This window comes from Bubalus kerabau, chromosome 11, assembly GCF_029407905.1.
Source record: "Bubalus kerabau isolate K-KA32 ecotype Philippines breed swamp buffalo chromosome 11, PCC_UOA_SB_1v2, whole genome shotgun sequence".
Taxonomy (NCBI): Eukaryota; Metazoa; Chordata; class Mammalia; order Artiodactyla; family Bovidae; genus Bubalus; species Bubalus kerabau.
In genome coordinates this window covers 93,539,585-93,550,523 of record NC_073634.1, presented here as the reverse complement: position 1 = coordinate 93,550,523, position 10,939 = coordinate 93,539,585, and the positions used below count along the sequence as shown (strand labels likewise).

At 47.2% G+C, this 10,939-nt stretch overlaps 1 long non-coding RNA gene across 1 annotated transcript; it reads left to right on the top strand.

The window, feature by feature from the left end:
- The first annotated feature begins 205 nt into the window (after positions 1–205).
- On the top strand, positions 206–8,627 carry LOC129622555 (uncharacterized). The gene is made up of 3 exons (XR_008700059.1): positions 206–471; positions 7,493–7,552; positions 8,485–8,627. It is a non-coding gene; the product is annotated as an uncharacterized LOC129622555 (long non-coding RNA).
- Positions 8,628–10,939: the final 2,312 nt, after the last annotated feature.

Sequence of the window (10,939 nt, the reverse complement as noted above, 5' to 3'; positions counted from 1 at the left end):
ACTCCCCAGGCCTGGCACTCAAAGCACTGGTGATTCAAGCGGTATCCGCCTGCCTCTCCTCCATCCTCCCCTCCTTTGTCCTCCTGCCCCTCCTCCTTCCTCCCTCTCCTCCTCCATCCTCCCTCCCTCTCCTCCATCCTCCCTCCCTCTCCTCCCTCCTCCCTTCTTCTCCTCCCTCCTCCCTCTTCTCCTCCCTCCTCCCTCCCTCTCCTCCGTCCTCCCTCCCCTCCTTCCTCCTTCCTCCCCTTCATTCTCTGAGCACGGAGACCATGTGATTTAGGCACCGACAGTCCTCACACAGAATAAACATGAAGCAGCTCTTGAAGGAAAGAACAAAGACTTGAATGAATGGGACCTTGTGAATTTTCAGAAAGGGAGAATGACACAGCCTCGACTTGTGGTCTCTTTATCCCACCTTGAGAGATGGGCCCAGTGAGGCACTCATCATGTTCTGCTTGGTTGCACCCCAAGGTAAAGAAAGGAACAACCGTGGAGTATTGTGGAGAAAGGAACTGGGGGCTGTGGACACAGGCTGATCACTGCCCCCTCTCCCCAGGACGCGTGGGTGATGTTTCGGGGGCGGGGGGCTGGGGTCCAAGAACCTGCCCACCAGTGGTGGCTCTCAGAGTCCTTGTCTGACTGTGAAATGAATGAACATCAAGGATAAATGTCCTCCTTCACAGGGACATGACAGGGACAAATAGAATATTCTTACTTCTCTAGTGGAGACATTTAACTCCTAGCATAAAAGACTAGAAATAAAAACATCATAATGTGGGCAATAAGAAAACATCTTGAATCTGGACAGGAACAAGGGTGAGCTGCACCCACCAGTCAGGAGGGGTTTTGCAACTGCCCTGGGCTCCCCATTCAGCAGACCCCCTCCTCCCAGTGCAGGTGTGAACAGGTATGCTGTCTACTCGGATGGAATTCAAAACCTTCACTTCACATGAAGGACCTTTGAGCCTGAGAGGATTCAAAACAATGTCTTTAAAGTTATATGGAGACAGTCTCATTGTGAGAGCCCTTCTCTGAAACAGGAAAGCGTGGGGACGGTTTTACACGAGGCACCATGCCACCCAGGTCCTTTTGACATTGGCTTGTGCAGTTAAAGAAATGACATGATTTGGGTAATTGAAAATTTGCAAAGACCATGATAGAATAGTAAAAATGAGTAATAATGGGTTGTTTCAATTTCTTCTCATTTCCAATTCAGAGCAGGAAATGAGACAGCACATTAGGTCAATGGTTATGAACTAATTAAGGGGCAAACTAAAAGCAATTTCATTTTTAAATAGGTTATGCATGGAATATGCAATACCTTACAAGTCTGTCCACTTACAGGCTTACAGCTTGGTTTCTAGGGCAGATAGCATGGGTTTCCATGGGTTCTTTCACTTATTAGCTGTGTAACATCGGGCAGTTTACCCCAACTCTTTGGATCTGGATTTGCTCATCTGCACTATATACACCTCACAGACTCTTGTGAAAATGTTACTGTATGGCTCATGTCAGCATCCTTTCTGCAGAGCTGGCTAGAGGATCTGTGTGTGATATTTTTAATCAGCATCTGACTTCAGACTGGGGGAAGCCAGAAAGGAAAACATCTCACTAAAAATTAAAATCAGCTGGTTGGGACCTCACTCCTAGATTCCAGCATTCCTTGCTTTGCCACGTTAAGCTGTTCATTAAATATTCATGGGCACTGTTCATCTCTGAATCTACCTGGTAACCCTGGAGGAAAAAGCACATCCTGTGTCCTTTGAAAGGTTACCCTGAGCTAACGGACATGCTTGGATGCTGGTGGTGGGCAATTGAAGAGCAGGCGATGACGGAATGAGGAATGAGGGAGGCTGGAAAAAAGGCAGGTCAATTCAAGGGCAGGACCTGCCTTCTGAGCCACATCAGCCAGAAGCCTGCCTTGGGCTACTTAGACCCAGAATCTTCTCTCTGTGTTGTCACGCGGGTGGGAAGTGCACCTTGCCCCAGGAGCCCCTGACTGAGATTACAGGAGGGGTGCCTAGAAAGCACACAGGACTTTTCCTGCAGCCTACTTGCAAACTCCACAGTTTCTCAAAAAGACTAGATCAGCAGATTCTATCTTCACAAAGATGACCTCATCAACACAGAAACCATTTGTATCTATAAAAGGCAGAGTAACTGGTAACTACCAAAGTGAAATATTTTTGCTGCCTGTTTGAGGTTTCTTTATGTCTTGTCCTAATGGATTCCAGTAAGAAATGATGGTGAAATAGGGTCCAGAGCGTGTGAGTGGTGACATGCTTTGTGCTCCAATTACTCAACTTAAGATCTTTACAGTTTGCATTGCACAGTGATTTGCACCTCAAAAAGGTCGTTTGCCAGGGCGGTTTCATCTCATTCATGTTAGAGGATCATTTTGCCTTTGAGAGAGAATTGGTGAGAGAGTGACCTGAAATAATATTTGCACCACAGGAGGAGAGTCCCTTTCCAATTTTCAGCAAGGAAACTGACTCAGATCAGGGAAGGAAGTGTGCGGCGGGTCCCAAAGCATGTGTTCTCTGCCAGACCGTCCCTGAATGAGCGGCTTTGCATATGGATCCTGGGCGAACAGCCCTGAGAGGTGGTTTTTACAGTGTTTTATTTAATGGATGAGGAAACTGAGATTGACACAGGTTAAGCAATAGGGCAAAGGCTCTAGGATTAGTTGATAGAAGAACTGGCATTTAAACTTCAGTTTTCTAGCTATATATGTGGTTTTGCTTAAATGATACTGAGAGACATATCAATGTAGCCTATTTATAAAAAATATTCTCATGGGCTAGGCATAATAGCATATCTGACCAAAAAGAGAAAATAATTTCTAAAAAGCAGACTGAGGTTGATGACTCTTGTGTCTTGCTGTTACCTGGAGGATGAAAGCACAGATTTTGTATTATGCAGGACTAGGTGCCCTTCTTCATCCTTTGCTTCCATGGCAAAGTCACAGGAATAGAGAAGAGCAGGGGAAGCATGGACCAGGAGAAAGAAGATGGATGCTTTGACCCACTGACTGCGCAGCTTGGTGAAGGTGGCCTGGTTCTGGAGAAGGAGAAGGACCTGGAGAAATAACAACCTCAGATATGCAGTTACACCAGTCTAATGGCAGGAAGTGAAGAGAAACTAGAGTCTCTTGATGAGGGTGAAAGAGGCACCATCAACTGATGGCAGGAGACTTTTCAGAGGCACCCAGTTCACTGGAGCATTGCTTTCTAATACTCTAGAGATGCCACTTTGCTGACAAAGGTCCACATAGTCAAAGCTATGGTTTTACCAGTAGTCATGTATATGGATGCGAGAGTTGGACCATAAAGAAGGTTGAGAGCCAAAGAATTGATGTTTTTGAACTGTGGTTCTGAAGAAGATTCTTGAGAGTCCCTTGGACTGCAAAGAGATCAGACCAGCCCATTCTAAAGGAAATCAACCCTGAATATTCATTGGAAGGCCTAATGAAACTGAAACGCCAATATTTTGGACACCTGATGTGAAGAACTGACTCATGGAACAGATCCTGATGCTGAGAAAGGTTGAAGGCAAAAGGAGAAGTGGGAGTCAGAGGAGGGGCTGGTTAAATAGCATCACCAACTTAACGAACACAACTTTGAGCAAACTCTGGGAGAGAGTGGAAGCCTGGAGTGCTGCAGTGCATGGGACTGCAAAGAGTCAAATGTGACTTAGTGACTGAACACCACCACCACCAAAAGGTTTGTCATAGCTTTCCTTCCAAGGAGCAGCTGCTAAGTCGCTTCAGTCGTGTCCGACTCTGTGCGACCCCAGAGACGGCAGCCCACCCATCCCTGGGGTTCTCCAGGCAAGAACACTGGAGTGGGTTGCCATTTCCTTCTCCAATGCATGAAAATGAAAAGTGAAAGTGAAGTTGCTCAGTCGTGTCCGACTCTTAGTGACCCCAGGGACTGCAGCCTACCAGGCTCTTCCGTCCATGGGATTTTCCAGGCAGGAGCAAGTGTCTCTTAATTTCATGGCTGCAGTCACCATCTGCAGTGATTTTGGAGCCCCACAAAATAACATTTGCCACAGTTTCCATTTTTTTCCCTTCTATTTGCCGTGAAATGATGGGACCAAATGCCATGATCTTAGTTTTTTGAATGCTGAGTTTCACTCCAGCTTTTTCTCCCTCATCAAGAGACTTTAGTTCCTCTTCACTTCCTGCCATTAGACTGGTATCATTGCATATCTGAGGTTGTTGATATTTCTCATAGTCACTGTCAACATGCAGAAAGTTATCAAACCCATGTGATATGGCTCAGGTGACTCTGGCTGTGTGACAAATCAGCCCAGAGCTGTGTGTCTTGAAACAATGATCACATCCATTCCACTCACAGACCTGAAACTTGGGTGGGACTTGATGGAGGTAAGGCTCCTTTGCTGCTTGAAGGCTGGCATCATTGAGAAGCTCACCCACTCAGGTCTGGTGACCAATGTGGTCACTGGCTACAGTCTCAGCTAGGTCTTTCGACCAGGACCCCTGCATGGTACCTGGCCAGGTCACCTGAGCTTCACCACAATGTGGTGCCCAGGTTCCCAGGGCAGGGTCTCAAGGTTCAGAGGGCCAAGCAAAGCAGTCCTACTTTTTATGAGCTTGCCTCTTGAGTCACATGGTGTCACCTCTGTCACATTCAATTAGAAGTGAGTTGCTAACTCCAACATGTATTCAAAAGGAGATGAATTGGACTCCACATGTTAGGAGTGGAGTGCCAAAGGACTTAGAAGCATGTCTTTAAAATCATCACAAATATTCCCTCTGTATAAGAGAGGAACACCCACCCTGGAACCCCTTGGTCTTCCTCCTGCCACTAGGATATTCTTACTTTTCTCATTTTGTGTCCTATCTTTTCTAGAATGTTAGCTACATGAGATGATATCAATTTCGCTCAATATCAAATTATGAATATATAGCACACTGTCTAAATATTTTCTGCATAAATAGTATTTTACTGCACTCACTTGTTTACTACATTTTCTTATCCTACCATTGCCTGAAGCCTTGAGCTGTGTTTTATGTAGCTTCATAATCCATTCTCCAGGCATAATGGGGTATAATACAGAGCGAGAACAACAGCTACTTGTGACAGAAATTAATCAGTGCTTGGTGACAATTGCCTTTGTTACCTGTGCATATATGTGATATTTGTGTGGAGGTGTTTTTGAAAGTCTTTTTATTTGTCTGCTAGCTTCCATGAGAACAGACATTTATTTTTCCTGCAACTCTTCATTCAAGTCTAGGACAGTATTTAATACATAGATAACACATTGGCTTCCCTTGTGGCTCAGCTGGCAAAGAATTCCCCTGCAGTGTGGGAGACTGGGGTTCAGTCCCTGGGTTGGGAAGATCCCCTGGAGAATGGAAAGGCTATCGATTCCAGTATTCTGGCCTGGAGAATTCCATGGACTGTAAAGCCCATGGGGGTCACAGACACAACTGACTGCCTTTCACTTCACTAACATATAAAGGAGAAAAGGAAAGACATACCCATCTGAATGCAGAGTTCCAAAGAAGAGCAGGGAGAGATAAGAAAGCCTTCCTCAGAGATCAATGCAAAGAAATAGAGGAAAACAATAGAATGGGGAATACCAGAGATCTCTTCAAGAAAATTAGAGATACCAAGGGAATATTTCATGCAAAGATGGGCACAATAAAGGACAGAAGTGGTATGGACATAACAGAAGCATAAGATAATAAGAAGAGGTGGCAAGAATACACAGAAGAACTACACAAAAAAGATCTACATGACCCAGATAATCACGATGGTGTGATCACTCACCTAGAGCCAGACATCCTCGAATGCGAAGTCAAGTGGGCCTGAGGAAGCATCACTATGAACAAAGCTAGTGGAGGTGATGGAATTCTAGTTGAACTATTTCAAATCTTAAAAGATGATGCTGTGAAAGTGCTTCACTCAATACGCCAGCAAATTTGTAAAACTCAGCAGCGGCCACAGGACTGGAAAAGGTCAGTTTTCATTCCAACCCCAAAGAAAGGCAGTGCCAAAGAATGCTCAAACTACCACACAATTGCACTCATCTCGCACGCTAGCAAAGTCATGCTCAAAATTCTCCAAGCTAGGCTTCAACAGTATGTGAACCGTGAACTTCCAGATGTTCAAGCTTTTTTTTAGAAAAGGCAGAAGAACCAGAGATTAAATTGCCAACATCCATTGGATCATCAAAAAAGCAAGAGAGTTCCAGAAAAACGTCTACTTATGCTTTATTAACTATGCCAAAGCCTTTGACTGTGTGAATCACAAAAAAAACTGTGGCAAATTCTGAAAGAGATGGGAATACCAGACCACCTGACCTGCCTCCTGATAAATCTGTATACAGGTCAAGAAGCAACAGTTAGAACTGGACATGGAACAACAGACTGGTTCCAAATTGGGAAAGGAGTATGTCAAGGCTGTGTATTGTCATCCTACTTATTTAACTTATATGCAGAGTACATCATGAGAAACGCTGGACTGGAAGAAGCACAAGCTGGACTCAAGATTGCCGGGAGAAATATCAATAATCTCAGATACTGAGATGACACCACCCTTATGGCTGAAATTGAAGAAGAACTAAAGAGCCTCTTGATGGAAGTGAGAGAGGAGAGTGAAAAAGTTGGCTGAAGACTCAACATTCAGAAAACGAAGATCATGGCATCTGTTCCCATCACTTCATGGCAAATAGATGGGGAAACAATGGAAACAGTGAGACACTTTATTTTTGGGGAGTTCCAAAATCACTGCAGATGGTGACTGCAGCCATGAAATTAAAAGATGCTTGCTCCTTGGAAGAAAAGCTATGACCAACCTAGACAGCATGTTAAAAAACAGAGACATTTCTTTATCAATAAAGGTCCATCTAGTTAAAGCTATGGTTTTTCCAGTAGTCATGTATGGCTGTGAGAGTTGGACCATAAAGAAAGCGGAACTCTGAAGAATCGATGCCTTCAAATTGTGGTGCTGGAGAAGACTCTTGAGAGTCCACTGGATAGCAAGAAGATCAAATGACTCCATCCTAAAGGACATCAACCCTGAATATTCATTGGAAGGACAGATGCTGAAGCTCCAATACTTTGGCCACCTGATGCGAAGAGCTGACTCATTTGAAAAGACCCTGATGCTGGGAATGATTGAAGGTGAGAGGAGAAGGGGATGGCAGAGGATGAGATGGTTGGATGGCATCACTGACGGGAAGGACATGAGTTTGAACAGGCTCCGGGAGATGATGAAGGACAGGGAGGCCTGGTGTGCTGGAGTGCATGGGGTCACAAAGAGTAGGAAGTGACTTTATAACTGAATAACCATAAAGATAGCTGGGGAAGAGCCGGGTTGACTGTGGCGAAGAGTAATAAAGACAGGTCACAATGACATGGAGTGTGTCCTGTTCATGGTGGTTTTGCATGCGTCAGCTCATTCAGTTCATACAGCACCTGGATCAGCCCAGCGTCAGGCAGTGCTTTCCTGTCTTGTAGACGAGGACGCCGATGCATCTACGTCTTCCAAGATCTGGCGGAGTCACAGAGCTCAGAAGGGTGAGTGACTTGAAACCTGTAAGTCTTTAGTAACTCCAGTGATTGCCCATCTGTTGGCCATGCTGCCTTGAAAGCTACAAGAAGATGGTTTTTAAGGAAAGATATTATAAGGGTGACGCTGAAGGGACTTTGGCAACCCACTAGCCTAAGTGCTTGCAAGCCTGTGTGCACAGTGCGGCCCGAGAACCACGTCACCGGCATGAATCTGCACAGTTCAGGGACTATTAGAACTGGCACTGGGACCCAGGTCCCCCTGGTCTCAGGTCTATGCCCCTCTTCTGTGTCTCTCACGTTCCTCCAATAACATAATCCCTATTCTAATGTGCATTATTAATTTCCTATGTGGTTTCACTTTAAAAAATACCATGTCTCCCCAGTCAACCATATCCTCTCCATATGGAGTTTAAACTCACATAAATCAAATGAGAACATGACATGCAGGAACGAAGGAATGACTGCTGGATTTTTTTTTTTAAGATTAAAATGACTTCGATGAATAGGTATTTATGGGAAAACACTAGAATCTTGATACATACCTTAATGCTGAAAACATATTTTATTGGCTTCATAAATAAAGGGGAGGAACTTTAACAGAAGCCTTGGAATTAATCGTGGCTGAACACGATGATTTCTTGGCTGGCATCTTTTGCAGGGGATGGGTTGGGAACCCCTGCATGGCTGGAGCCCTGGCAGAGAGCAGACTGGGCGTCAGAGCAGTGGCATCACAGGAGCCTGCATCTTGGAGACACGTGAGGGCTCAGAGCTTGGGGACGAGACAGTTAATGCCTCCCCGTGCGAGCGAGTTATATCACACAGCGCCAGTGCGAGGTCAGCAGTCTGGCTGGAGCCCGAACGGGGCTGAGTGTGCCAAGCGATGCCAGGCACCCAGGCAGCCCTGGAGAGGGTTTCCACATCTAGGTTTTGTTCCGCAGCTTGGAAGAGGCTTTGACGATCGCTTGGAGAAGGGAAATATGAAGCTTCATCCGTGATTCCCAGACCAGCCACTTTGGAGCACGGACCTCTCCCAGCTGGAGCCCACTGCTGCTGGGACAAAGGGAGCCCTGGCTGAGACCCAGCTCAGGTGAGACTGGCTGCGGGCTTTGAGGTCCTGTCTCTGCCGTGTTAGGAGAGCGGAAGTCAGTCTGCTGGGACTGGATGCTGCCATCAGGCAGATTGATGGCTGAATGCTGTTGCCTTTTCTCTAATTCCTTTTTAAGAAGCGTGAGCTAGTCCGACGATGCATTTTGGTCAGAAAGCCACCTCTAAGATTGGGGAGCTGGTTTCCTAGAGAATCCAGCAGCTGGGGGATTCTGGCTCAGGCTCTCAGAGGCATCAGCAGCAGACCAGAGTTGGATTAGCTCGTCCCCAGAGGCGATTTCTCCACGGCGCCCCCAGATTAATACTGGGATGGTGGCGACGCAATATGCCAGGGGACCTGGGGTGCTGACTTCTAACTCAGAACCCGTCCTGGGGTTACCAGGGAGCTACGTGGTCTCGGGAAAGATCAGGTAACCACTTGGAATTTCAGTTCTTCACTGAAAAACGTGATTAAATATTTGCTGCGACAGGTTTGAGCTCCTTGGGGTCAGAATTGTGTCCTGCTTACCTTTGTGTCCTGAGTCCTTGGCACAGGATCTGGTGAGCAGAGTGTCTAAAAATTACGCACCGGCTATCACAGTGGTTTAAAACAGAAAACAGCAACAAAATATGGGTGTGAACCTGGAAAGGCCATGGAGCCTAGGTTATCATCGCAGGGAATCCAGTTAGCCGTTCAGATCCTTTGCAGAACAAAGGAACAGAGCAAAATCATGTGTGGTGATGTTGCCATGAATTCAGATCTGATCAGCTATGGGGCTAGTGTGGGCGCCCGGTTGGTTCCCCGGCCCAGGTGGCCTGTGCTTTGGGTGAAGTGAGATCCCGGTGACAGATCTCAGGGACAGAAAGATGTAAGAGTGAGCCTGGGACTTTGAGGGCCAGTCTGCATGAAGCCTAACTACAAATGCCCAAAAAGTCCAATGACCTCGAGCCATACTCACGTTGGTGTCACTCTCCAAGATGTCTGACCCACTGGGTGGGGCCTGTCATTGGGAAGCCCCGTGGCAAACCAGGTTCATAATTGGACAAATACCTGCTTTCGATCGCCAGAAAAGCCCTCCAAATGGCACCTCTAGCTGAACTCTTGAAAAGGCAGGTATGACTGTTCCTTTCTTGGTTGACACTGTCAAGCCTCCTCTCTGCCTTTAGGGCTGTGTTCAGTCTTCCTCTTGTGACCACCAGGCTGATTCCAGCCTCCGAGACCTGTCTCCTGCTCCCCTGTGCCCTCTGGTCTCGTTTCCGGACTCTCTGCTCCACGCGGAGCCTGCTGTGTGCTCATGTTTTCCTGCTGGCTCTCTGGTGCTCTTGTCGTCACATCTGTTTCTGCGGGACCCTCTGTCTGTAGCTGGCAGCCTGTACCACTTGTATTCTTTGCTTAAGACCAAGCTTAGCTGCGGCTTCCTCCAACAAGCTCTCTGGGGCTCGTTCAGGATCTTCTCTTCCTGCCCTGAAAGCATCCTGTGTTGTTTCTATTCCATTGCATTGCAATCACCCTGCTGGGGGACGGGGGACGTGACTTGGGCATCCTGGTGCACTCAGAGCCGGACCTGCAGTAGGGAGAGCCCTGTCTGACCACATGTAGAAAGAAAGGCTGTCCACTTCTGGGAAAGGCTTCAGAGGCTTCCAGGATTTCTGTGGTTCTCCCCAGGATGGGAACCCAACAACAAGATCAGGGAACCAAAACACGAATGCAGAGTCCAGACACCAGGACTGAGGGCATCAGAGGGGCCCTGGCTCAGAAAGCTGAGCAGGAGGGTTCACCGGGGCCAGGGCACCAAGACCCTCCCACGGGGCTCCATGACTGCCAGCCTGGGTCCACCCTGGATGGGGACACTGAGGCACTGAGCTAAAGACCAAAGCTAGGTTGGAATGCTGGGGCGGGCAGTAATGGTCAAGCTGCATTGTCCCAAGTGTTCATACTTGCATCACTTGGCTCTCACAGGACCATCCATTGCAGCGTGATGTGGGGGCATTTGCACAGAGAGACCTGTGAGACTCTGAGTTTGTCCCCAGATCAAAATCCATGGCCCCCTGGTGTGGAAGGGAATGGGGCCACTCCTGCCCTGGGAATCTGGGTGTACAGGCAGACCCCTGGCCCCAGGAGCCAGGCACATTGAGAAAAAGCCCCTGAGTACCACTTTGCACAGAACTCACTAGGGGAAGGTTAAATAAAAACACACAGGTCACAAGCAGTGTCTGTGAGTCAGAAACTGCCTTGTGACAGATACATCTCAGACAGGTTTAGATGTGAAGGGACATTTTGGGGGTCAGGTAACCACGGGGATCAAAACA